We start from the raw sequence: 22,199 nt of genomic DNA, 5'->3' as shown, positions 1-22,199 counted from the left end.
CTGAGATATGAGGAAGGAGCAGGATCAGTAATGATCCAGGCAAAGGAAACAGCATTCCTAGAAATAGGAAAGAAATTGAAGATGGCTGAGGATTATGGCTATGATGTTGTTGGCTCCATAGGAAATGATGTGAGACACAGAAGAAGAGGTTAGATCATAAGGATCTGAGTTTCATGCATTTGGATTTCTTCTAAATGCACGAGGAAGCCACTGAGGGTTTTAAGCTAGATCAGTATAATCTGATGATTTGTGTGCCTTGTGAAAGATGGATTAGAGGAGGCCAAGGATAGAGAGCTAACAACAAAATCAACTTTTAGAAGATTAGGCAATCAGAAATGATAGTCTGAGCCAAAAAGAAGGGAAAAATCTGTGATATAAGTTGGAAAAGAAAATTGATAAAAGTTGTTGATGGCTTGGAAGTGGAAGGAAAGATAAAGGAAGGAAGCAATGATGACTTCTCTCTTTCTGGCTTAGGCATCCAAGTGGATCTTGGTGCCTTTTACTAATATGGGCCAGACTGCTTTTATATTTCATATCTGCATGAGGAATATGACAGCTGCTGTTACTCACTACTGTGTTAAGTCGTGCTGAAATGTACATGAGGCCTTTGCCTTTTATCTCATGCTTAGCTACTTTCCATTGCATTGTAAGTATAGATTCCTGCTGTTACATGATCTGTTACCTGGATACTGTTGATATCAGCCATTGTTTTTAAAAATGAGGGTAAAAAAAAAACCTCTTAAAAGTAATTTCGTGCATCTATCCAATGGATGTGACACTAACCTTTATCATGAAAAAATAAACACAGGAGTTGACATAAAGCCATCTTTCAAGTGCCCATTGTGGGATCCATAATTCACTCTGAAGAGCTGGTACGATGATAGCAAGAGGCCTACCAAATATATTCATAACAATGTACAACCAAAGATTTCTGTTTTATACAGGTCAGTGGAGAACCATCACTGCTGAATCAATGTATCTAACTGCTTGAATGTCTACATTTAAAAAGAATATATTCCCGCTGAGATGCCTATCAGCTTTTGCTGATTATATTTCATAAAAGCAAATTCTCATAAGGTGAGCTTTTTAAAGGACCAATTTTCTGCTTCTCTTGACTATATAAGACATTCAGGAATTAATTAAGAAAAGCAATGCCTGTCTGGTTTATAAGCATCACAGTCTTATTTCTGCATAAATTCTCACTGGTCAACTCAGAAAACAGTTCAGGGTCAAAATCTCATCTAGTCACCTAGATTAAAAACTAATTTCTCTAAAGTATATCCTATATTGAAGCTTTTTCATGCAAATAAATAGTAAGGGGCTTATTTTCTCTTCCATTATTAGTTGGGCATGTCATGAATTTGAACAGAACATTTTGTTCTGTACTCTAATTACATGCATTATCAGAAAAAATCTATGCCTTGCATACATATCATTAGAAGCAGCTCTGAGAGTGTAGTTCTATCACAGGGCTCGTCACGGCAGCTCATCGTAATATTGACAGTTTAATCTTTTTGTTTCATACAAAATTAAAAGTTGCATGATATTCATTTCTTCATAGCTCAGATGGTGAATCCAATTGGGCTCAATCCGTATCTAAGTACCATCTCTATCGTGAAGATAGACTCTATTTTCACAAATGTACTAGGTAATTATCTACCCTTGTGGGGAAGATACTTCGCTGATATGAAAACTGATTTTCTCAAAAATAATGTTTACTCACAACTAAGTGGCTGAACAAGAGAAATCAACAACATCCTTTCCCTTCAGAGGAAGTGACAAACCAGAATTGTCACTCACTCACCTCCTCTGGTGGTTTGAAGACATCCTTCTATTTGGTCATTTGATTTATTGGCTGTTGAAATGTAATGGCTACCTTTGAAATGAAATGACTTTTCAAACCCTTTATTGAATCTCAGGATGTGTCAGTAAAGAGAGAAAAAAAAAACCAGATGGAATTTGAACAAAGAAAAACACCTTTTGCTCAAAGACTATTTATTAAAATGATAGTGCAATGCACTTTGTCTGTGAGGTGGCAAGTTACAAATAAGAAATATGAGAAGCTGTATAGCTGTTGGAATTTAAATTATATGGCAGCTTTCCATCAGAAATGCAACAGTAATTTAGAGTTAGGCTCTTCTGGCAGATTTATGTTTCAGTAAACAAACAAAAGGACTTTCTTGACTGCAGTGCCAGCTGCAAGAAAAGCATCACATGGATTGAAGGCAACATTGAGGGATTTATGTGGCTTATTCCTCTCGTTCAATATACGTACACATTTCACTCATACTTGTATTCATATTGAGGGCCAAACTAATATGAATGAGACTCAGCACATCCCATTATTATGTACCAAAACACCACATGTCAGAATGGCTGTAGAGTGGGGTGTTGGGAAGAGGAAGCATTTTTCAGTTCTCTGTAGTCCTGTGGGATTTCTAGTTTGATTTCTGATCCATGTCATGGCTGTTATTTAAAAACTGGATGTTATTCCAACAAGTACCTGGTACTATGCAAATGAGGATGCTTTGATACTAAGTTCAAATGAATAAAGCAGGTTCGAAAGAAGTGAGAACTTTGAAGAGTGGTGTTGAACCTTTGAGAAAGCATCTTTTGTATTTGGCAAAGAGTAGAAGACAGTTTCTCTGTTGTCTGATAGAGACTTCCCTTTCACCTTGGCTACCCTGAGATTAGAGTGGGACATACTGCTTCCCAATTCTTACCAAGATTGACATAGTCACTTTGAGAAACATGAGTTTCCCTGGAAGCTTTTCTTAGGCCCCAAGGCCTTTTCACCCAAAACGCTTAGAGGCAGAGGATACACTTTGGGGTCAGGCAATGAACAGGTTGTTGATCCGAGTCTCCTTGCCTGGGTAAACATGAATAACTGATGGTAGTGGGCAACACCACCAGTCCTTGTTAATGGAGTTGGTCAAATTCAGCTGCTGGGTATGGTTGCATATCTTGGGGGTGGTTTTTAAAAGGGTCTCTCTGTTTCTTGTTTTGTAACCCTAACACCATGCTTCCAGGATCCATGCTTCCAGCATGTACAGCAAAGAGATTATTAAGGATGCTCACTGCCCGTCTCCACAGACTTCAGTACTCTAACATAGCTGAGGCCATATATCGAATCCATTCTAATAGAGGCCTTTTGGGGAAAGGTCCATAAGTTCTGTCTGGTTATTAATGATGTCTGCAATGGTCTGGAAGCCCAACTTTTAGAAATTTGAATGCCAGAGACTAGCTCTGGGAAGAAATATGCTAAACAATGACGCTTCCCTCTCTTGTCTCCGACTCTGGCATTAGTCAGCCATAGTAATAGAGCTATAATAGAGACCAAAATATTCTGTCATAAGTATTCCTCATATTGTAGGCATAAAGCAACTGAGTTATGATTGAATAATTATCAGACAGTAAGAATACTTTTCAGGAGGATATTTTCTGATGTTTTCTAAATAGCAAGTACCTTCCCCACCTCAGAGAAGTGGTATTTTTATGCTTTATAAAGTAAAGTAACTTTGGGAGGCCAAGTCAGGAGGATCATCTGAGGTCAGAAATGTGAGACCAGCCTGGCCAACATAGCAAAACTACTACTAATATAAATATAAATATAAATATAAATATAAATATAAATATAAACTACTAAAAATATAAAAATTAGCCAGGCGTGGTGGTACATACCTGTAGTCCCAGCTACTCAGGGGGCCAAGGCAGGAGAACTGCTTGAACCTGGAAGGCAGATGTTGCAGTGAGCCAGGATCAAGCCACTGCACTTCATTCTGGGAAACAGAGTGAGCCTCTGTCTCAAAATAGAAGAAGAAGGAGGAGGAGGAGAAATCAGACACACAAATAGGGAGAATATCAGAAAGAATAAGATTCCAGTTAGAATTATTCTTTAAAGAACTCAGATTTCCTTTTCTCATGAGTAGAAAATGTCTATTTAATTTAATCATGACAACTACCTGAGAGATAACAAATAAAAAGGAATATTTATAATGCATGACTGTATAATATATGAAAAATGATGTCTAGGTTATACCCGAATAGTCACTACTTTGGACATTTTGCATTTAATGGGTCAGGCAAATTGTTCTTTATGTATATAAAAATAATGCATTTTGTGTAAATATACATAACATAAATAGATATTACATATTCTTTGTATACATATATACTTGTATGCAAATAAAAATACATAAAATGTATACTTATATGTAAAACACATGAAAAGTACATATAAAATGTCTTTAAGTATACTATATATATACACACATATATATGTATAGTTAGGGTATACAACTATATATATATATATACACATAATGAAAGTATAGTGTTGGTTTTGCCTTTCCTTTTGCCAGTGCTATTCTTGTGTGACAAATATTGTTAAATGGAAACTTCTAAACCATGGGTAATATATGTGACCAATTGCTTCTCTTCATAAATGTAATTAAGCAAGAGAGTGAGTCAAAGATATGCTTCCAGCTTCTAGTTCATTTTTATAGACATTTGGTAATGATGAACTGAGCAATCAAGTGTCAGTATAAGCTGATGTAACTATTCATACCATGAGCATAATTAGAGCTCTGGTTAAAAGTGTTACTGTAACACAAGCTAAATTGATGGCAAGTACACTTTCAACTTGAAACAGTCTCAATAGTGCTTATAATTGCAGGTTTTTTTAGGGGAGGGTGGGGAGTTGTGAATTTTTGTAAATACTATTTTGTTCAGCAGCATCACGGAATGAAGCCTTGACTTTGTAATCCATCCTACTGAAGCCTAGGGAAGTGTATTTCCATCATTTGATTCCCATGGAGGCCTCAGAATGTTTCCATTGCTCAAGCACAAAACAGAGACATTTTACAAATTTAATGCAAATTAGATAATCAAGATCCTACTTCTCTTGGAGCCTATTTTTTATAAAGTACAAAAGTAAACAAGCAAAATAATTATTTTTTAAAAGATTCCATTTTACATTTAAAAAATTATACCATTAAGTTAATTGTGATAAGGACCAGGAAAGAAAGAAATAGAGTCTTGTAGTAAAAGACAGCTGAGGCCACCTCTGAGGAGATGACCTTCCAGTAGATACTGGAAGAGAAAAAGCCTTGCTGAGAGCCCTGAAAGAAGGCTAGGGTTGAGGCGAAGGGATAGCAAATGAAAAGGCCTGGAGGCAGGAGAGAGTTTGGCTGTTATAGTTATTCCCCACGGGTTGGGAGCCTGAGGCTTAGTGAGTTAGGGAGGGCACAGAATGAATGGACCTTTGGCTGTGGGGAAGAGCACAAAGACAGGAGAAATGGAAATGGAAATGGAGGAACTGCCCCCATTAGATGATTCTATTTAATTTATGCTGTTAACCTGATTGCTTGATTGCCTTTTAACCCAATACTCATGCTGTTGTCTCTCTCATAGGAAGATGGAGAGGTCTTCTAGCCAATGTTTTAAACAAAGTTTCTTACATTTCACACTCAAAAAGTATCAACCTTAACATAAGAGTAGTCCCATCATCCCATGATCATTGATGTAGACTTCATCAGAGAATAATGAGCTCTTATCAAAAGACTGGCTAAGATAAATTATATTTAGAGCAAATACTGTAGAACCCATGCTTGGCCTCCTCAGTATCCCCAGGTCAAATAAAACTGATAAATTACAAACTAGCTAGCAAAACTACTTGGCACTCTAAAAATGGTTCTGCTCTAAGATGTCCCTTAATATTAACTCCTTGCTCTTACAGAGGATATTATAAAACACAATTAATTCTGCTGCAAATGGTTAGTATAAACGTATGATAAATCACCACTCTAATGATAATTAAATGCAAATTAAGATTTAATAAAATATAAAAAGAAATTCAGCCTTTCTTGTATTTAAAGATACTTAAAACATTACTTATTTTTATTTATCAGATTAGTAGGAATTTAAGATTTGATAACATCTAAATGCTGGCAAAAATCTGAAATTTGTACTTTAAAATACTGTGGTGGACAGTGTACATTGGCATGACATTTCCCAGCATATTTTGGCAATAGTTATCAGATGTTTAAATGGAAACATTCTTTGACCCTTTAATTTTTCTGTTAAGAATTTAACCTATGAAAAAACCCATGAAAGCATGGCAAGATCTCTGTAAAGGCCTGGAAATTACAAGTTTAGACATTTACCTCCCTGCCTACCTGGAGGCAGAGGCTGAACCTAATGTTTCAAGTACTTCCTCAGCCATAGGAATTTATGGTTTCCTGAGAAATGTGAACATCTTGAGTTCTACATGACATAAGAAATCACCATCCCACTCACATTCAGGTTTTCTTCCTAACCAGTAATGGCTACTCATAGAGCTAAATATTACATTATTCTTCCTTTACTTTGATTTCTTGACCAATCATCTATTAAAATTCATAAATGGGTGAGTTATGGTGGCACACGCCTGTAATTCCAGTACTTTGGGAGGCCAAGGCAGGAGGAGCGCTTGACGCCAGGAGTATGAAATGAGCCTGTGCAACACAGTGAGACCCCATGTCCACAAAAATTTTAAAAACTAGCCAGGCCTGGTGGCATGCACCCAAATAGTCACAGCAATTTAGGACGCCAAGGTGAGAGGATCACTTGAGCCCAGAAGTTTGAGGCTGCAGTGAACTGTCATCCTTCCACTGCATTCCAACCTGGCCAACAGAGCAAGATCTGTGTCTCTTAAAAAAATAAAAAAATAATTCACAAATATGGGTCTGTCTTAGAAATGCTCCACCAAGAGACAGACGACCCTGTCTCTCATCTGTTTCACGTTTGGACTCTTTCTAGAATCTCATTAATGCAGGGTGCAGTAGACTATTGACTACCTCTCTAGCAGTCATTTCTTGCTTCCTCCTCTCTTTAACTCTCAGTACCACCCTTCTCCCTACAATACCATATGATGTCCCAGAAACTAGTTCTATCCCAAGCACCAAGAGTATATCCTGACTAGCCAAGACTAGGAAAGCTTTTTCCTGTGATTGATCCAGAAGCCTAAGCAGAGTCATTTTTCCCAACCAGTTCAACCAGCGGAAGGTTTTTAGGGTTGGGAAGAAGTTCTACTTTCTTATATTACCCCAGTTCATACTGATAGCTGTACTGCAGACGAGGAAGTTACCTAAGGACAAATCTTTCATAGACAAAAGCAATGGCAGGAGAAACCCAAAGAAAATGAGCCAGAGCCTTGATCACACTATGCCTGCAGTACAAATTATATCTAGATTTCCAGTTATGAAAGGTATTCCTTATAGTTTGTGTCCATTTTACTTAGGTATATTGATACCTGGACTATCATAAATCTTCATGAACAAAGACTTTTTATGTGCTCTGTGTTTTAGTAAGGGTTCAAATTTAAAGCAACATTCTACCTGACTTAGGATCAAATCAAAAGTAATATAATTTTTGTACTGTAAAACCAATGGTCATTTATCTAATGCCAGAGAACCTGCAGTATTTCCAGTGGGATACAGTGAAAAGGGGGTACTGGATGGGGAATATTTATAACTTTAAGAAAAGTGATGGAAAATCTTTTTAAAAAGAAATTTTTTTAACTGAGTATTTTGTGGAGAATATGCCACAGTTTTGTTCCATGTTAACACTGCAAATATCTAATGAAGGTTAAAAAAAGAAAAAATAAATGAAGACTACAGACATTTAAAATGCGTGTTCTTCTTGAGAGTCTTCTTGAGAGGCTGTTCACGTCCAAATAACTTGTACAATCCCATACCATTATGATGCAATCCCAATATTTTTTTACATTTTGCCCATTCTGCTCCTCCAATCTATGGATTCCCTAGGCTACTGTTGAAGAATGATAATTAATAATTTTTTGTATTAAGAATTTTTGTGCATCCATACTAAGAAAATTATTTTTACTTCCTCATGCCCTCTTCTACCATGTAGCCACTGATGCATGCTGGTTTATTGTTCCTCACCAATGAATTAGTGAGACTAATTCATTAAATTTCTATATTCAAGAGGGCCTGTCAAGAACCTTCCAGATTTCCATTGTTAAGCGCAATTATTGACATAAAAGAGGTTTTCAATTCCCATTTTTAGACTGCATTCTAGCCTGGGCAATAAAGCAATACTCCCATTCTCTCTCCCTCTTTCTCTTCCTTTTTCTTCCTCTCCTTCAAAAAAAAAATTCACCATTCTTAGAGTTAACTTTAACAGACTTTCTTCTCATTATTGTGAAAAGATTCATGCCACAGTTTTTGTCCAAAATGTTCAACATTTCAATTGTTTCTTAAATACATCATTAAATGCATATTATTTTTTTCTGGTGGCTTTTCATAACAGTGTCCTCTGATATACAAAACATTAATTTGATGTAGTTCAATTTATTTATTTTTATTTCATGCCTTGTATTTTTGATGTTATTTACAGAACAAGATGGCAAAAAAAAAAAAATTCCAAATCCAAGATCCTGAAGACCTATCTCTAGATTTTATTCTAAAAGTTTTATGATTTTACTTCTTTAGGTTATTTATCTACTTAGCATTAATTTCTATATGGTGTGAGATAAGAGTCCCATTTTGCATATATACAGTTGTCCCAGGTGCAACTGTTGAAGAAATAGTTCTTTTTTCATTTAACAGACTTGGACCTTTGTCAAAAATCAACCAACCATAGATGCAAAGGTTTATCCCTGGACTCTCAATTCTATCTCATGATCTACATGTCTGTCATCGTCAGTAGCACATTTTTGATTGCTATGACTTTACAATAAATTTTGAAATCAGAAAATGTGACGTATAAACTTGTGTTTTTGTTTTCAAGATTATTTTGACTGTTCAGGGTTTTTGCAATTCCATGTGCATTTTAGAATCAACATTTTCATTTATGCACAAAAAAAAGAACCCTCCAGATTTCTTTTCACCAGGTATTGCTTGACAGACAGCTCAAATTTCTGAATTAAACATTAGCTCCAGCTGATAAAGTTTAGTTACGCAAACATTGAGAAACAATGAGTTTTTATTACCCATGGAGAATAAATGCAGACAATTCAAACTTACTACCTGGGTTTTATGTATTACAATATGAAAGTCCTTGTATCTCAAGTTCAAACATAGAGTTTGATTTTAATCCCAATAGCAAATAGACTATTCAGCCACAGTTATTCATAGCTGTTCCAGACTTTGGGCATGGGTTGCATATCAGTCTTTGTTATGGAAATGAAACTATGGTACTCAGTAGGTCACCCATGGTTTTCTTTTATGAACTGAAATTTGCTTCCCTGATTGGTGGGTTAGGGCAGTTGGTGACAAAAGAGATTTTGGAGAAGGGGAAGTCCCTATTTGAAGACTGGGGAAAGGAAATTTTATAACTTGCAAAGGAAAATGCTACTGACATGTCAATAGATCTGTATTTAAGAGTAAGATATCTTCTCAACATGCCCTGCTAATTTTAGGGTTTGGTAACCATTTGAGTTGGATGAGGATAAATGGGTTGATAGATGTCCTGTGTTATATGTCTCAGGAATCAGAGTTGAATTGCTTTATTTTTAACTAAAATTTTTGCTTGTGTTAATTTGTGCTGCTTTTTCTGGTAAACATTGGACAAGGGTATAGAAAAGCTGTTTGTAACCTTTCTGCTGCTTTCTTTCCGGTGCATTCTTGATTGATAATACTTTTCTTGGTGGCACTCAAAAAATTTTATCAGGCAATTCAAATGCTTGATCCAAACAGAAGTAGAAATTTACATGAAAAATGAGGTTTAATTGCTTCTTCTTGGGTGCTAGGATTATTTTTTTTTCTTGTAGCACCATAAGTATCACCAGGATTCTTCTAGGTATCTCCTGTGGTGGATTTTTTTTTCTTCCTGGAGTTGCTTGAGTTGCTGTTTGAGATCATGAATTTGCCCAGCTGCATAAAACGATTGAGACATTTCGAGGGAGACAGTGCAGCACTGATACATCGAGGAATGGTAAGAGCAGCATTTTGATAGTATGGCAGACATTGCTCCGTACTATTAGTCTCTCCACCTCTTTCCAACTTTTCTTTCCACCTTTTTGTAGTGGAGGCTTTCATCTTCATGATAGTCATCTCATGGTAACAAGATAGTTGTTTCATTTGTAGCTTTAGGTCTCATTTCCAGGTAAGGAGATTCAAAAGCCCAAAGGGTTATGCACTTGAGCTTGCCCCTTTTGAAAGCTTTTTTGGAAGCCCAATCCAGTAATGCCTGAATGCATCTTATTTGTCAGGGTAACTGGGTCACCTCTAACTGCATGGGAGTCTGGCAAAATAGATAATTTTAGCTGGGAGCATTGTTGCCTACACAAAATCAGGATGTTGTTAGTAAAGACAAAGGGGAGAATGGTCTGGGTGGGCAATGAGCAATGTCTGCCATACTATCAAAATGCTGCTCTTACCATTCAAGTTGTTCAATCTGGAGGTAAGCCAGGTGGGATGCTCGTAGACACATTTTTGATTCTTTACTTCCCTTCTGTATTTTAAGCAAAGATCAACAGAGTGGATACTTCATACAGTTTTTCCATGGCTGCCTTCATCTGCTCTGTGCCGTGTTTCTCTTATAAAACAGATGCTGTTGGTTAGCAGAAAAGCCTTCCCCAATACTCAAGTCTGAAGATGGCATTGCCATCTCACCTTCTGGTAGGGCTGTACTGAGTTCCTTCTTCCAGAGATGAAAGTGAGTTGTCATTAAGCCATCCATGCATTCATCTCTCTAGGACTTTTGAATAGTATCTAGAGATCGTGGAGAGCTGGACTGTAGTCTCAGCACTTTGGAAGGCAGAGGTGGGAAAATCACTTGGGGCCAGAAGTGTGAGACAGCGTGGTCAACATAGCAAGATCCTATGATAAGAAAAATTAGCCAGGTGTGGTACCAAGTGCCTATAGTCCTAGCTACTCATAAGGCTCAGATGGGAGGATTGCTTGAGTCCAGGGGTTGTAAGTGGAGGCTGCAGTGAGCCATGATTGCACCACCACACTCCAGGATAGGCAACAGAGCAAGAACCTATCTCAAAAAAAAAGGAAAGGAAAGGAAAAAGGAGAAAGGAAAAAGAAAAGGAAAGGAAAGAGGAGAAAAGAGAAAGGAGAAAAAGGAGAGGAAAGAAAGGAAAAAGGAAAGGAAAGGGCAAATATAACTGAACTGGACTTGTCCCAAGGAAGGGAAACGAAAGGAAAGGAAAGGAAGGAGAGGGGAGGGGAGGGGAGGGGAGGGGAGGGGGATGGGGAGGGGAGGGGGAGGGGGAGGAAAAAAAGGAAAAGAAAGGAAAGGAAAGGAAAAAGGAAAGGAAGGGCAGGGCAGGGAAGGGCAGGGCAAATCTAACTGAACTGACCTTGTCCCCATCAGTTACATTATCTAAAAGGAATGAGAATAATAGTTGAAAAATACACCTGTGATCCTGTCCCTATCAGGTGTTATGAGAATTTTATGTTTGCTATTTTTTCTTATAAAATAAAACTTTAACTGCTTAGCATGTAATGCAATTCCCTGTGTAATTACCTCCCTACTTTGCCACCAACAAATCCTCCACCTGGCAGTAGCCTCAAGTAGCATCCTGACAGGTACCCTCCATGCCTGTCATGCTATTTCTTACTACTCTCCCTTTGTTTTTGCTGCACCTTGTTTCTAAAGTGCCCCTCTCCCCGACAACCCTTGCCACTTTCTCATCTAGCTACCTCTTACTCATTCTTTATTATTATTATTATTATTATTATTATTATTGTACTTTAAGTTCTGGGATACATGTGCAGAACATGCAGGTTTGTTACATAGATATACATGTGCCATGGTGATTGGCTGCTTCCATCACCCCATCACCTATATTAGTTATTTCTCCTAATGCTATTCCTCTCCTATCTCCCAATCCCCTGACTGTTCCCAGTATGTGATGTTCCCCTCCCTGTGTCCATGTGTTCTTATTGTTCAACTCCCACTTATGAGTGAGAACATGTGGTGTTTGGTTTTCTGTTCTTGTGTTAGTTTGCTGAGAATTATGGTTTCCAGTTTCATCCATGTCTCTGCAAAGGACATGAACTCATCCTTTTGTATGGCTGCGTAGTCTTCCATGGTGTATATGTGGTACATTTTTTTGTTCAGTCTATAACTGATGGGCATTTGGGTTGGTTTCAAGTCTTTGCAATTGTGAACAATGCTGCAATAAACATATGTGTGCATGTGTCTTTATAATAGAATGATTTATAATTATTTGGGTATATATCCAGTAATGGGATTACTGGTTCAAATGGTATTTCTGGTTCTAGATCTTGAGGAATAGCCACACTGTCTTCCACAATGGTTGAACTAATTTACACTCCCACCAACAGTGTAAAAGTGTTCCTATTTCTCCACATCCTCTCCAGCATCTGTTGTCTCCTGACTTTTTAATGATTGCCATTCTAACTGGTGTGAGATGGTATCTCACTGTGGTTTTAATTTGCATTTCTCTAGTGACTACTGATGATGAGCTTTTATTCATAGGTTTGTTGGCTGCATAAAGGTCTCCTTTTGAAAATCAAAAAGGTCACTTTTTGATTAGGTTGTTTAGTTTTTTCCATGTAAATTTGTTTAAGTTCTTTGTAGATTCTGGATATTAGCCCTTTGCCAAATGGGTGGACTGCAAAAATTTTCTTCCATTGTATAGATTGCCTGTTCACTCTAATGATTGTTTCTTTTGCTGTGCAGAAGCTCTTTAGTTTAATTAGATCCCACTTGTCAATTTTGGCTTTTGTTGCCATTGTTTTTGGTGTTTTAGTCATGAAGTCTTTGCCCATGCCTTTATCCTGAATGGTATTGCGTAGGTTTTCTTCTAGGGTTTGTATGGTTTTAGGTCTTAAATTTAAATCTTTAATCCATCTTGAGTTAATTTTTATATAAGGTGTCAGGAAGGGATCCAGTTTCAGCTTTCTGCATATGGCTAGCCAGTTTTCCCAATACCATTTATTAAATAGGGAATCCTTTCCCCATTGCTTGTTTTTGTCAGGTTTGTCAAAGATCAGATGGTTGTAGGTGTGTAGCATTATTTTTGAGGCCTCTGTTCTGTTCCATTGGTCTACATATCTGTTTTGGTACCAGTACCATGCTGTTTTTGTTACTGTAGCCTTGTGGTATAGTTTGAAGTCAGGTAGCATGATGCCTCCAGCTTTGTTTTTGTGTGTGTTTGTGTGTTTTGTTTGTTTGTTTTTGCTTAGAATTGTCTTGGCTGTGCAGGCTTTTATGGTTCCATATGAAATTTAAGGTGATTTTTCCAAATTCCGTGAAGAAAGTCAATGGTGGTTTGATGGGGATAGCATTGAATCTATAGATTACTTTGGGCAGTATGGCCATTTTCACAATATTGATTCTTTTTTTTTTTTTTTTTTTTTTTTTTTTTGAGACGGAGTTTCACTCGTTACCCAGGCTGGAGTGCAATGCCGCGATCTCGGCTCACCGCAACCTCCGCCTCCTGGGTTCAGGCAATTCTCCTGCCTCAGCCTCCTGAGTAGCTGGGATTCCAGGCACGTGCCACCATGCCCAGCTAGTTTTTTTTTTGTATTAGTAGAGACGGGGTTTCACCATGTTGACCAGGATGGTCTCGATCTCTTGACCTCGTGATCCACCCGCCTCGGCCTCCCAAAGTGCTGGGATTACAGGCTTGAGCCACCACGCCCAGCCAATATTGATTCTTTCTAACCATGAGCATGAAATGTTCTTCCATCTGTTTGTGTCCTCTTTTATTTCCTTGAGCAGTGGTTTTTAGTTCTCCTTGAAGAAGTCCTTCACATTCCTTATAAGTTGTATTCCTAGGTATTTAATTCTTCTTGTAGCAATTATGAATGGAAGTTCACTCATGATTTGGCTCTCCATTTGTCTGTTATTGGTGTATAGGAATGTTTGTGATTTTTGCACAGTGATTTTGTATTCTGAGACTTTGCCGAAGTTGCTTATCACTTAAGGAGATTTTGGGCTCGGATGATGAGATCTTCTAAATATACAATCATGTCATCTGCAAACAGAGACAATTTGACTTCCTCTTTACCTATTTGAATACCCTTTATTTCTTTCTCTTGCCTGATTGCCGTGGCCAGAACTTCCAATACTATGTTGAAATGGAGTGGTGAGAGAGAGCCTCCTTGTCTTGTGCCAGTTTTCAAAGGGAATGCTTCCAGTTTTTGCCCATTCAGTATGATATTGGCTGTGGGTTTGTCATAAATAGCTCTTATTATTTTGAGATACGTTTCATCAATACCTAGTTTATTGAGAATTTTCAGCATGAAGGATTGTTGAATTTTGTCGAAGATCTTCTCTGCATCTGTTGAGACAATCATGTGGTTTTTGTCTTTGGTTCTGTTTATGTGATGGATTATATTTATTAATTTACATATGTTGAACCAGCCTTGCATCCCTGGGATGAAGCCAACTTGATCATGATGGATAAGCTTAATGTGCTCTTGGATTTGGTTTGCCAGTATTTTATTGAGGTTTTTCGCATTGATGTTCATCATGGATATTGACCTGAAATTTTCTCTTTCAGTTGTGTCTCTGCCAGGTTTGGGTATCAGGATGATGCTGGCCTCATAAAATGAGTTAGGGAGGATTCCCTCTTTTTTCTCTTGTTTGGAATAGTTTCAGAAGGAATGGTACCAGCTCCTCTTTGTACCTCTGGTAGAATTCAGCTGTGAACCTGTCTGGTCCTGGACTTTTTTTTTTTTGGTTGGTAGGCTATTAATTGCTACCTCAATTTCAGACCATTTTATTGGTCTGTTCAGGGATTCCACTTCTTCCTGATTTAATCTTGGGAGAACGTAAGTATCCAGGAGTTTATCCATTTCTTCTAGATTTTCTGTTTTATTTGCATAGAGGTGTTTATAGTATTCTCTGATGGTAGCTCTATTTGCAGACGACATGATTGTATATCTAGAAGACCCCATCGTCTCAGCCCAAAATCTCCTGAAACTGATAAGCAACTTCAGCAAAGTCTCAGGATACAAAATCAATGTGCAAAAATAAAACATACCAAATGGTAGTTCATATTTCTACAGGATTGGTGATGATATTGCCTTTATCGTTTTTTACTGCATCTATTTGATTCTTCTTTCTTTTCTTCTTTATTAGTCTGGCTAGCAGTCTATCTAGTTTGTTGATCTTTTTGAAAAACCAGCTCCTGGATTCATTGATTTTTTGAAGGGTTCTTTGTTTATTTCCTTCAGTTCTGCTCTGACTTTAGTTATTTCTTGTCTTCTGCTGGCTTTCGAATTTGTTTATTCTTACTTCTCTAGTTCTTTTACTTTTGACGTTAGGGTGTCAGTTTTAGATCTTTCCTGCTTTCTCCTTTGGGCATTTAGTGCTATAAATTTCCTTCTACACACTCTACACACTGCTTTAAATGTGTTCCAGAGCTTCTGATACATTGTGTCTCTGTTCTCATCGGTTTTGAAGAACATCTTTATTTTTGCCTTCATTTCTTATTTATCCAGTAGTCATTCAGGAGCAGGTTGTTGAGTTTCCATGTAGTTGTGCAGTTTTGAGGGAGTTTCTTTTTCCTGAGTTCTAATTTGATTGCACTGTGGTCTGAGAGACTGTTTGTTATGATTTCCATTCTTTTACCTTTGCTGAGGAGTGTTTTACTTCCAATTATGTGGTCAATTTTAGGATAGGTGCAATGTGGTGCTGACAAGAATGTATATTCTGTGGATTTGGGGTGGAGAGTTCTGTAGATATCTATTAGGTCTGCTTGGTCCAGAGCTGAGTTCAAGTCCTGGATATCCTTGTTAATTTTCTGTCTCATTGATCTGTTTAGTATTGACAGTGGGGTGTTAAAGTCTCCCACCATTATTGTGTGGAAGTCTAAGTCTCTTTGTAGTTGTCTAAGAACTTGCTTTATGAATCTGGGTGCTCCTGCATTGGTTGCATATATATTAGGATAGTTAGCTCTTCTCCTTGCATTGATCCCTTTCCCATTATGTAATGCCTTTCTTTGTCTCTTTTGATCTTTCTTGGTTTAAAATCTGTTTTATCTGAGACTAGGATTTCAACCTCTGCTTTTTTTTTGTTTTCCATTTTCTTGGTAAATATTCCTACATATCTTTATTTTGAGCATATATATGTCTTTGCACATGAGATGGGTCTCCTGAATACAGAACACTGACAGGTCTTCACTCTATCGAATTTGCCAGTCTGTGTCTTTTATTTGGCGTGTTTAGCCCATTTAAATTTAGGTTAACATTGTTATTTGTGAATTTGATCCTGCCATTATGATGCTAGCTGGTTATTTTGTCTGTTAGTTTGTGGAGTTTCTTCCTAGCGTCAATACAATTTGGTATATTTTTGCAGTGGCTGGTACTGGTTGTTCTTTTCCATGCTTAGTGCTTCCTCTAGGAGCTCTTTTAGGGGAGGCCTAATAGTGACAAAATCTCTCAGTATTTGCTTGTTCATAAAGGATTTTATTTCTCCTTCACTTATGAAGCTTAGTTTGGCTGGATATGAAATTTTGGGTTGAAAATTCTTTTCTTTAAGAATTTTGAATATTAGCCCCCATTCTCTTCTGGCTTGCAGGGTTTCTACCAAGAGATCTGCTGGTAGTCTGATGGGTTTCCCTTGTGGTAACCTGACCTTTCTCTCTGGCTGCCCTTAGCGTTTTTTCCTTCATTTCAACCTTGGTGAATCTGACAATTATGTGTCTTAGGGTTGTTCTTCTTGAGGAATATCTTTGTGGTATTCTCTATATTTCCTGAATTTGAATGTTGGCTTACCTTGTTAGGTTGGGGAGGTTCTCCTGGATAATATCCTGAAGAGTGTTTTCCAACTTGGTTTCATTCTTCCCTTTACTTTCAGGTACACTAATCAAATGTAGATTTGGTCTTTGTATGCAATCTCATATTTCTTGGAGGCTTTGTTCATTTCTTTTCACTCCTTTTTCTCTAATCTTGTCATCTCAGTCTATTTCATGGAGTTGATCTTCAATCTCTGATATCTTTTCTTCCATTTGATCAATTCAGCTATTGAAACTTGTGTATGCTTCACAAAGTTTTTGTGCTGTGTTTTTCAGCTCCTTCAGGTTATTTATTCTGTTCTTCTCTAAACTGGTTATTCTAATTAGCATTTTGTCTGACCTTTTTTCAAGGTTCTTAGTCTCCTTGCACTGGGTTAGAACATGCTCCTTTAGCTCAGAGAAGTTTGTTATTACCAACCTCCTGAGGCCTGCTTCTGTCAGTTTGTCAAACTCATTCTCCATCCAGTTTTGTTCCCTTGCTGTAAAAGAGCTGTAATCCCTTAAAGGAGAAGTGGTGTTCTGGTTTTTGTAATTTTCAACCTTTTTGCAATGGTTTCTTCCCATCTTCATGAATTTATCTTCCTTTGGTCTTTGAGGTCGTGACCTTTGGATGGGGTCTTTGAGTGGACATCCTTTTTGTTGATGTTGAAACTGTTTCTTTCTGTTTGTTAGTTTTTCTTCTAACAGGACCCTCTGCTACAGATCTGCTGGAGTTTGCTGGTAGTCAACTCCAGATCCTGCTTGCCTGGGAATCACCAGTGGAGTACAGAACAGCAAAGATTGCTGCCTGTTCCTTCCTCTGGTAGCTTTGTCCCGTATCCACCAGATGCCAGCCAGATCTCTCCTGTAAGAGGTGTCTGTTGGCCCTTACTGGGAGGTGTCGCTCAGTCAGCATACAGGGAACCACTGGAGGAGGCAGTCTGTCCCTTATCAGAGGTGTAATGCTGTGTTGGGAAATTGGCTGTTCTCTTCAGAGCTGCCAGGCAGGAATGTTTAGGTCTGCTGAAACTGTACTCACTACCGCCCTTTTTCCCAGGTGTTCTGTCCCTGGAAGGTAGGGGCTTTATTTACAAGTCCTTTACAGGCTGCTGTCTTTCTTTAAGTTGTTGATTCTCAACTGGGAGATTTTGCACCTCCTCCACAGGGAATATTAAGTAAAGTCTGGAGATATTTTTAGTTATTCTGAACTGAAGAGAGGGTGCTACTGACATCTAGTCAGGGTAGAGACCAGGGATGCTGCTAAACATCCTACAATGCACAGGACAGCTCCCACAGCAAACAGTTATCCAGCCCCCCAATGGCAATAGTGCTAGGGTTGAGAAATGACACTTTAAGTATTATCTTTCCCAGAAAAAAAGTTTTTCTGAACTTCCCAAGACTGGCTCAGGTACCTCCCTTAATGTCGTGATGATACTACTGAGAACTTCTTGAGAGCTTTGTATGTTGGTGGTTAAGAGCTTGTTTTTAAAAATAAGGCTCATTTTGAATCCACTTTTACCATTGTATGTCTTTTAACAAGTTACTGAGCCTTAATTTCCTCCTCTGCAAAAATTGGTAACAAATTCATGGGGTTGTTGTGAGATTAGTATCTAATTTATGAAACAATGTATGTTAAATGCTTAGCACAAGGCTAGGCACTGAGCATAGAGCATAGAGCAGCTGCTACTGCTGCTATTATTGTTATTTTTATATTTATCATTCTTTATTACACTCTATTTCTAAAATCAGGGGTGGATTTATCAAGACACCAATGAAGGATACACTTTAAAGCTTCTCATTTTTCCTGGGGCCCTTCTAATATCCAGTACTTAATTCTGTATTCAAGATTTTATATTATTGTTTTAAAAACTCCACCCTTACCCATCACCATTCTATAAGCTCCAAGCTCTATAGAACTTAGATGTGCCCCTCGCCAGGCTCTAACATAAAGCCTTGATATTTGGAGCACAGTAAATATCTACTGTTAGAAGTGAGCTAACCAGAACTGTTACCTCTTTAGCAAATGACTAACCAGCCTGCAGATAAATGTACTAATTTGTTGTTGTCTGTTTTATTTTAAATAACCCGTATTGCTTAAACACTCATTGTTGCCTCTCTCCAGTGCTGTTGGGGTTTTCTAGAGGGCATTTTTCCTATCATCCAAAATCAGTTCTGTGAAGAAGGTCATTGGTAGCTTGATGGGGATAGCGTTGAATCTATAGATTACTTTGGGCAGTATGGCCATTTTCACGATATTAATTCTTCCTAACCATGAACATGGAATGTTTTTCCATCTGTTTCTTTTATTTCATTGAGCAGTGGTTTGTAGTTCTCCTTGAAGAGGTCCTTTACATCCTTTGTTAGTTGTATTCCTAGGTATTTTATTCTCTTTGTAGCAATTGTGAATGGTAGTTCATTCTTGATTTGGCTCTCTGTTTGTCTGTTATTGGTGTATAGGAATGCAATGGCATCCCTCTTCTTTTGTTCTCTCTTTGCAGTTGATGATTCACCATTGTGACAAGGACAATGAGGAAAGGAAGTGTGTGTTATTACTGATTACTTACCTAAGAGAATTCTGATGTAACTGCAACAGCAAAGTCCTGTTTCCATGGGGACTGTCTGGGTCTTGGAAATGTGTGTTAGCACAAACTTCAAGTTATTATGGTATTTGCTTTACAGTTATCTAATTTGCATAGTCCCTCACTCCCTTGTCCCAGCAGACTCCAATCTCAGCCCTGTGTTTCCAGGAATAGCTGTGTGTGTGTGTGTGTGTGTGTGTGTGTGTGTGTGTGTGTGAGAGAGAGAGAGAGAGAGAGAGAGAGAGAGAGAGAGAGACCGGCTTCCAGTGTCAAGGTTGAAATGACAAGAAAAAAAGAGTTGGACAGGTCACTAAGGAAAAACCCATGATGGTGGGATAATGCTGAAGTCCAAGTTAGCATTGACAATTACACAAGATATTGGAATTCTGACCACAGAGAAGTCCAGTGACAGACACTTAATGAAAATAGAAAGATAATAATAGAAAAAGGATTGCAAGAAAGTTAAACTCTTGGGCTGCCAAAGCTCAAATAAGGATGAGAAATAATAATAGAAATATGAAATTTGTTCGACTGTATAGTTGATTGTGCAAAAAGGATGGCTTGTGGCTTTTTTTCTCTTCAACTTGATCTCTTCTCATTATTTGATAGCATACATCCTCTAGAGCAGAAATCACACAGGTCCTCTTTGAGAAACCATAGATAAAATCTCCTCCTTGACTACTTTCCACCAGCAACTGCTTATTCTGATTAGAATGGAGTCTGGATTGCGGGGGAAGAGCCACATTTAATTATTTTGACCTAAGAAAAAGTATAAGATGATGTTTCACCATGGGAAAACCTCTGGTCTGCCTGCCTCTGAGCCTCAGTTTCTTCATTTGTAAAATGAAGTTAACTCTATTCACCTATGAAATTGTTGCAGTGCATACATAAGGTGAACCATGGGAGGTGTCTGTCTCATACTAAATTATTTTCACTCTTTTTCATGGTATCATTGTTGGAATTAACCAGAAGGACATGTCAGTGGCTCCCAAACTGATGTCTCCAGACCCAACCTCTTTACTAAGCCCTAGACTCATACCTTCTATGCCTCCTAGGGCAGTTCCATTTGACCCTCTCCAAGGCATCTCCGAAGCACACAAACATGATGAAGTTATCATCTGTCCTCCCAGATCTGGTCCTTTTCTAACCTTCAGCTCAAGAATTGCAGCTCTATTTATTTGAACAAACCAGAAACCTAAACATCAATTTCTAATCTTCAATGACTTCATTCTACTTAAAATAGAGTTGAAACATTTTGAATTTAGTCCCAGATCTCCTTTTATATATAAATACCAGAATATAAAAGCAAAACAGAGATTATTTTTATGGAATCCAGGTTCTTCAATAAAGTGCTTTGTGTCTGAACCCGTTTAGCACCTGGAGTTAACAAATAAATACTATTCCCTGAACTGCTAACCTACAGGGAAAGAATCAGTGCATAGGCAAAGAGTCCTGTGAAAAGAAGATGCTTGCTGTATCTAAATTAGATGTGATTTTGTTTGTTTTAGCCTTCCAAAAAAGCCAAAGGAAATTCAATAGATTTTAGTGGAAGAAAAAAGGAAGAAAGGAAGCAGAGTTGAAATGCTGTTTTCTTGCCTTCAAACACTCCTTATATTTATTAAAGGAAATAAATATGACTCAAAAACATTTGTTATTGCCATTTAATTTTTATTAAATAACATCACTCACTATGCAGGCTGTTGGAGAACATGAAACCAGCTTGAGAAAATGTTCAATTATGTTTTCAACTTGGTTTTATTTTTCATATGAATATATGTCAATGCTTACAATTGCTACTGATCTCTGATTTAGGATTTCTGTTGGAATTTTAATGCATTAATGCATTAACTTAAGTATTGTCTAGAATCACGTAATTTACGATTCAACCACAGCATTGCACTTGAACCTACTGGAGGCTGTAACATTTACATTAACATTTTTTAAAAAGTATTGCATAGAATCACGCAATTAAAGGTGCAAAGAGACAGTTAGGATTACTAAGTCCATCACTCTCATTTTTTAAAGAAACTGGGATAGAGTAAGGTTAAGACTTATCCAAAGTCATCTAGATAGTGGTAGAGCTAAATCTAAAATCTAGTACTTGTAAATTTCTATCTAGTTTCTTTCCACGGTACTGATATTCTTTACTTCTTCTAGTTTAAACATTTTTTAAAACAAAAAACTTTTCTCATTAAAATTTCACTGTGAAATTTTGTTTTCTGAAATCTTTTTGCATGTTTCATGACACTGTAGTAAAAATAGAAAAGAACTTTGACAAAAAACCAAGGAAAAGAATTGTTTCATCTTGACCATCTCCTTTCCATATTTTTCTTTCTTCATTTTTCTGAAAATTCCTCTACATGTACTGCTCTGAATCCTCTCTTGATCTTGTTTATTTCACCAGTTGCTGCAAACTTATCGTTAATGGTCTTTTGAATTTATTATCAAAATAATCTAAACCTATTATTAAAACATTTATATCCTCACTTGTCTAATGCTAAACATTAAACTTTCATTTAAAGTTGAACCCAATAAAATAGCTATTTTTTAAATCTCTTGGTAACTGGCTTCTAACCATCTTTTTAAAGGCATTAAATTAATTATTAAAATAACAAATTATTTGCCTTAAGATTAAATGCTTGGTTTTAAAAGCCAATTTGTATGGGTAGACAGCCTGCTGTTCCCTGCATATTAAAATTCAGAGTACATGAAATAGATTTCAGCTTTTTGGAGCTTCTCTGCAGATCCCACATGTTATAGTATCCTCAAATACAGTGTATGCATATGAAAAATTTTTAGCAACCACAGATGAGTTACATTTCTTTCCATGTATCACAATGCAACACAAGAGCTCTCAAACTAGTGGTGCTATTTCCATCAGGAAGTATCATATATGAAACACTGATACATATAAT

The sequence above is a fragment of the Aotus nancymaae genome, unplaced genomic scaffold, assembly GCF_030222135.1.
Source record: "Aotus nancymaae isolate 86718 unplaced genomic scaffold, 86718_ANA_hifiasm-v0.15.2.pri h1tg000046l, whole genome shotgun sequence".
Classification (NCBI taxonomy): domain Eukaryota; kingdom Metazoa; phylum Chordata; class Mammalia; order Primates; family Aotidae; genus Aotus; species Aotus nancymaae.
This window is presented reverse-complemented; position numbering follows the sequence as displayed.